Below are 6,910 nucleotides of genomic sequence, written 5' to 3'. Positions count from 1 at the left end.
ATGATTATAATGATGTAACAAGATGATTAGAAAAGATATTTTTTCTAGTGATTCGACCATTTTAGCATGATAAAATTCATTAATATAATGTGACCTCATGAGTAGTGCACAGGTGTACCTCAGACTGCCCACAACAAAAGGCCACCCTGGAATGTGCAGTTTTGACTCACAGCAAAATGCCCCAGATGCCACAAGCAATGAGGGAGCGTGCAATTGGCATGCTGACAGCAGGAATGTCAACCAGATCTGTCGCCCGTGCATTGAATGTTCATTTCTCAACCATAAGCCGTCTCCACAGGCGTTTCAGAGAACATGGCAGCACATCCAACCGGCCTCACAACCGCAGACCTCGTGTAACCACACCAGCCCAGGACCTCCACATCCAGCAGGTTCACCTCCAAGATCGTCTGAGACCAGCCACCCAGACAGCTGCTGGAACAATTGGTTTGCACAACCAAACAATTTCTGCACAAACTGTCAGAAACCGTCTCAGGGACGCTCAACTGCATGCCCGTCGTCCTCATCGGGGTCTTGACCTGACTCCAGCTCGTCGCCGTAACAGACTTGTGTGGGCAAATGCTCACATTCGATGGCGTCTGGCACGTTGGAGAGGTGTGCGCTTCACGGATGAATCATGGTTCACATTGTTCAGGGCAGATGGCAGCTGAGAATGTCCCAGTTCTTGCATGGCCAGCATACTCACCGGACATGTCACCCATTGAGCATGTTCGGGATGTGCTTGACCGGCGTATACGACAGCGTGTACCAGTTCCCACGAATATCCAACAACCTCGCACAGCCATTGAAGTGGAGTGGACCAACATTCCACAGGCCACAATTGACAATCTGATAGACTCCATGCGACGATGTGTTGCACTGCATGAGGCAAATGGTGGTCACACCAGATACTGACCGGTTCTGGGTCCCCAGACCCCCAATAGTGCAAAAAACTGCACATTCCAGGGTGGCCTTTTGTTGTGGGCAGTCTGAGGTACACCTGTGCACTACTCATGATGTCAGATCAGCATCCTGATGTGGCCACACCTGTGAGGTGGGATGGATTATCTCAATATAGCAGATGTGCCCACTACCACACATTTGGACTGATTTGTGACCACTGTTTGGGAGGGATGGTTATATTGTGTATCTGGAATGAATTTTAGGTCTCTACGTCCATCCCATGGGGAATGGGAGCAAAAACAAAAGTGTTGCGTTTATATTTTTGTTCAGTGTAGTTATGGATGTTAATTAAAAGATTTAATGATCTTGCAGGCCAACAGGTTAACCCACAAATGTTGGCAAATGGAGATCAGGAACCTGCTAATGGCTTCCTGAACGATCTGTATCTCGCTCTCCGTGATTATTGTTGCTATCTACATGAGCTAATAGCTTCAGTACTGGCACAATATGACAATTACCTTTACGGGGATGAAGATGATGACGACGATGACGACGACGACGACGATGATGACGACGACGACGATGACGACGACGACGACGATGTTCAAAATATTCATGTGAGGGACAATAATGCCAATGGTGACAACGATGAACAGCACGGGGATCACAATGCTGTGGTTGTGATCATTTTCAATGTTGGTGGAATTGAAAATGAGGAGGCATTTGAAAACCGTGGGGGTGGTTGCCAGTACATCCCAGAAGAGGACCCTCAGCCAGGTGTTTCCAGGAAGAGGTCTAGAGAGAGGGATGAAGAAGATTTAGGAGCAAACAAAAGAATGAGATGGAGCGATGATGACTCTGAAGTATTTGAAGATGCGCACGAAGAGCTTGAACACGAAACTGGAGGCTCGAGGAAGCGTTCCCGAGAGGATTTTGAGCAAGAAGAGGAATACTTGCCTGTGTGCAAACTTCAGAGGTGTTCAATTGAGTCGACCAGCAGCAATGAAGACTAAGACTACTTCGACGGGTTTTTTCAGTATCCTTTCAGTAATCTGATGGCCTACTCAGGTGATCCTGAATCCTCTATGCTGCAATAAGCTGGGCATACACTGTGCTGCGATTTTTCAGTCGCGTTATTCGGCTCCTGATCAAACTGTAGGATTGACTCGCAGGGGTGAGAAGTTTGATCAAGGCCAAACTCGGGACGATCCCCAAAACGATCGCACGACTGAAAAATCGGCTCAAAATGGGCCAAAAATCGCACAGTGTATGCCCAGCATTAGGCTGCCGGGGGATTCCCATGATGCACTGGGTGTTTCTTCTTCACCCACTATGTTTAATAGACCTCTCTGCACTGAATGGTACTTGTTATTAACCTCTGTCTCTGTTCCATGTCTTTATACTATTTTCCTTGCCCCTCCCCAACCGGTCGCAGCAGATGGCCGCCCCTCCCTGAGCCTGGTTCTGCTGGAGGTTTCTTCCTGTTAAAAGGGAGTTTTTCCTTCCCACTGTCGCCAAAGTGCTTGCTCATAGGGGGTCATATGATTGTTGGGGTTTTCTTTGTAAGTATATCTTACAATATAAAGCGCCTTCAGGTGACTGTTGCTGTCATTTGGCGCTCTTTAAATAAAATTGAATTGAAAATTAAATAGATGTCACTGTGATGATTTCTTCCCTGCATAGAAAGCTTAGACCCAAATGCAGATTCAATGCACATGGTTAAACTATTTATGAGACTTTAGAGAGGGAATGGAGAACGTGGCTCGAGCTAGGAGTGTCAGCAGACAGCAGGAACCAGAGGAAAAGCTATCGAGAGACTGAACACCTGGCTCCTGATGGGAACAATCCAACGGGAATTCTGCAACAGAGGGAGAAGAAGTTGCTGGACGGGTAAGGGAGTTTGAGGGTAGGATGAGTATGTTGGCAGAGGAGACCTAAACACAGGGAAAACAAGGTTAAACACAGGGAAGGAGCACGCCAGAACTGGAGCAGAGGGGAAGCCTAGTTACCACTGGAGATGGCAGAACAAACTGGCGAGGAGTAGCAGGCAGCGCTGGTTTAAGAAGCCCTCCTGCTGATTGTTTGCAGATGAGGCCCAGGTGAGATGCTGGAAACTCCACCTCTGAAGTGTGGACACAGTATCCCCATTCCAAGTGGAAAAGCCCCTCAGACACTTCCATGGTGCATGACAAGAAGGATGAGAAAGCATTCATGGTCCATCCATCCCTCCGTCAGCGTAATGCCTAAAAGTTTATTCAGATGTAAATGTATTACATTTTTAAATAAAGATCATCAGTGTTTTTAATGACGCTGCAGTTCATTCATGTGTCTCTATTGGACAGTGTTGTAGAAGTTACAGAAGACAGGAATCAGTTCCAGCTTGGCCTGACATTTGATCACTAGTGATGTGTGATACCACTGATTTCCTTTCCGATCCCATACCACGTAAAATTCAGGGTGGTATCGACGATACTGCTCCGATACTTTGTACAAAAACTTTACTCTTTTATTGTATCTCAAATTATAGCGTCATAATCATTACAGGACATCAGATTACTTGTTCTTATCACTTAATAATGCAGAATTCATCATATAGAAATCAAAAACCTGAAGTTGTGCACTATGTGAACACCTTGCCTGCCTGCAGCACTAAAGGACTCCCTGAGAGACGTCTGTCTCACCCTAGCAGCACCCGTCCTTCTCCTCCTCTTCAGTTTGCCTCAACATAAGCTCGTCATATTCTGTGATATGATTTACTTTGAGGTGTTTGACAAGGTTAGTGGTGTTGCCACAACACCTCACTTTCTTGCCACATGTATCGCAAACCACGTCTGGGCTGTTTGTGGATGTAAAACATGACTCCAGTTACGCTCAGCCATTGTTGTGAGTGCGCACGCCACAGGCTGCCACACATTTATACAGCCGTATTTCACACATGACTATAAAAGGCGGAAGAGGGAGTAGTTCTTTCCAATGTAGACAATCTGAATGATAGTTTCTTTCCACTGTGTTCCTGTTAATGAAAAACTACAATTTACCCCAAAATGATTCAAATATCGATATTTTAATGTGGAAACCTTCTGTTTCCACATCTGGACTTTCTGTTGCTGCCCACGCGGGTGAAACTTTCTTTGAAGTGGCTCATTGAAGTTGTAATTGATAATCAATTCCCACACAATGAGAGAATCCAATCAATTTGTTTATCAGGGGAAAGGTGTGATTTCTTAGGACACTGGAGCCTAACATTAACTGGTTTAAAATTAGCTTATTTCCATAAGAAGAAAAACATACTGAGAAAGAGATCACCAAAATATACATGTACAAATGTGAAATAGTCATATGTAGTGTGAAAGAGCTATTTGACATCTTTAAATTCAAAGTAATGTATAAATCCACTTACATAAAACATGAAAAGGCGGCGCAGCGATGCCCATCTCAGCCAGTGTATGATGGTGGGGCAAGATGGCAGCTTCCACAACATGACGCCAGCTCCTATGTATTTTTAGTAGATAAATGATACGTTTATGTATCAATTTGTTGGAAGATGTAATTACACCTTAATTATGTAATTAGAAGCAAAAATGGTTTTTTTTTAAATCAAATCACCTCAAAAAATTACTGTACTTACTTTCTAAATCATTCTTTACCTCTGAAAGGGGTGGCTGTGGCTCAGGAGGTGGAGCAGGTCATCTACTAATCAGATGGTTTTTGGATCGATCCCTGGCTGCTCCAGACTGCATGCTAACTGTCCTTGGGCAAGACATTAACCCCAAGTCACTCTCTGATGCATTCATCAGCGTATGAATGTGTGTGAATGTTAGGTAGAAAGCACAGAAAAAGGGCTTCTATGAACAGGTGTGAATGAGGCAACCTGTATAGAGCGCTTTGAATGTTCAGGTAGAGTAGAAAAGCACTGTAAAAATTTCTCTGTGTTGATTTCTTTTGGACCTCAAACATTACTCACCTTGTTGCAGGTTTCTTTATTAATGCTGAAAACCCAGAATGGAAACTGACCTTACTGCTTCCTTCCTTTCCAAACTATTGCGGCTCCTCCAACCAACGGCCGCGGCAGGCTAAACATGAGGACACAGATGACGTGCAACAGTAAATGGTAAATGGCCTGTATTTGTATAGCGCTTTTCTAGTCCCTAAGGACCCCAAAGCGCTTTACACAACCTGTCATCCACCCATTCACACACACATTCACACACTGGTGATGGCAAGCTACAATGTAGCCACAGCCACCCTGGGGCGCACTGACAGAGGCGAGGCTGCCGGACACTGGCACCACCGGGCCCTCTGACCACCACCAGGCAGCAACGGGTGAAGTGTCTTGCCCAAGGACACAACGACCGAGACTGTCCAAGCCGGGGCTCGAACCGGCAACCTTCCGATTACAAGGCGAACTCCCAACTCTTGAGCCACGATCGCCCCATGAGATACACCTCTGTACTATTTGCTACTTTTATTCCACATACAACTGTCCACTGTACAAATCGGCACACGGCCTCAAACCATTAAACAAATGCACAGACTGCACAAATAACTGCACCATTTACTATGCCAAATTTCAACATTGGCCTATTGCATAACTTAGTGCAGAAGTATACATAAACCAAAAGATGCATCAAAATGATTCAAGCTGCGCTCAAGCTGCAGTCAACAGAAGGTTTCGCCTCATGCTCACCCTACCTTTCTGCTCATTAACATCAGGTGCCGTGAACAGGTGAGTGCAACCACATTTATCACACCCATTAAATCCTTTTATCTCATTGTGTTTGAATAATTGTAATTCCTTCTACTGGGATCTCAGCCAGAAGTCCATCTTTCACCTCCAGCTCATTTAAATCTCAGCTGCCAGACTTATAACAAATTCAAAGAAATAAATCATCATTCTCCTCCTCACAACCTTTTGGGTATACGATACATGGGTACAAGCCTTGTTACAGATTTGGTCACTTTTTATGAACCAAGTCACTGCCTGCATTCTGCACATCAGACACTCTTAGCTGTCCGTGCAGCCTGGCTCAATGCAAAAAGAAAACAAACCGTTTCGTGTTTTAACTCTTTGAACTTTTCTTTTGAGTTTTTAACTAAGATTTTATTGTGTTCTTTAACACACTTTGTAACTGTTTTGAAAGTGCTAGGCAAATTAACTGTTAACTATTACTGTTATTATTGTTATTGACAGTCTGGAGCTTTGGCAGTATGGAAGGTGGATGCGAGAGGGAGACTTCATGGAAACCACCTTTTTCTTTCCCATCACCATATTCCTGAATGTTTCCAAATGCATAGGTTAAAAAAAACAAAACTCGTTGCTTTTTTAAAAATTCTGCAACACTCAGAAATCCTAGCAGCTGGCACCACCAATGGACGCATAGCAATGTGGAGGATGGTGGTGCAGTCGGGTAGCAGTAGACACTAAGCCCCAGTGGAAACTGCAGACACCAACAGAAATTGGAGGAAATGTCACTCAGCTACAGGTAATGTCTTGACCAGCATTAGTACATTACTTTCGTTTGGTTTAATTACACTTTTATTTTAACTGGAGATTGACAGTAACAACACTGTTTTTCTTTGAGCCAAAATTTCATTGAAGGAAATTTCAATGCAGCTTTGATGCTGGATGGAGACAGCAACGCATTTTAAAACCCTGACTTGGACTGTGGGAATCAAGTCTTTACAATACGCACACACACACACACACACACACACACACACACACACACACACACACACACACACACACACACACACACACACCAGCCTGACCAATAAGAGCCAAGAGTTGCAGTGATAGGCAGGCTGAACCAGCAAATAGCCAGAAACAACTGGTCAGTGCAGCACCGCCTCAGGTACCACATACAGATTTTAACTGGCTTCTGACTTTGTGTGGTGTGGAGTATGCTAGATTTTATATAAATATGGATGAGATTAGCTGGGGATGAACAAAATCTCCTTCAGCAACTATTAAATAGCCAGAAGGGGCCAGACAGTCAATATATTAATT

The sequence above is a fragment of the Maylandia zebra genome, linkage group LG8 (genome assembly GCF_041146795.1).
Source record: "Maylandia zebra isolate NMK-2024a linkage group LG8, Mzebra_GT3a, whole genome shotgun sequence".
Taxonomy (NCBI): domain Eukaryota; kingdom Metazoa; phylum Chordata; class Actinopteri; order Cichliformes; family Cichlidae; genus Maylandia; species Maylandia zebra.
The sequence above is the reverse complement of the archived record's forward strand: the minus strand, read 5'-3'. Positions refer to the sequence as shown.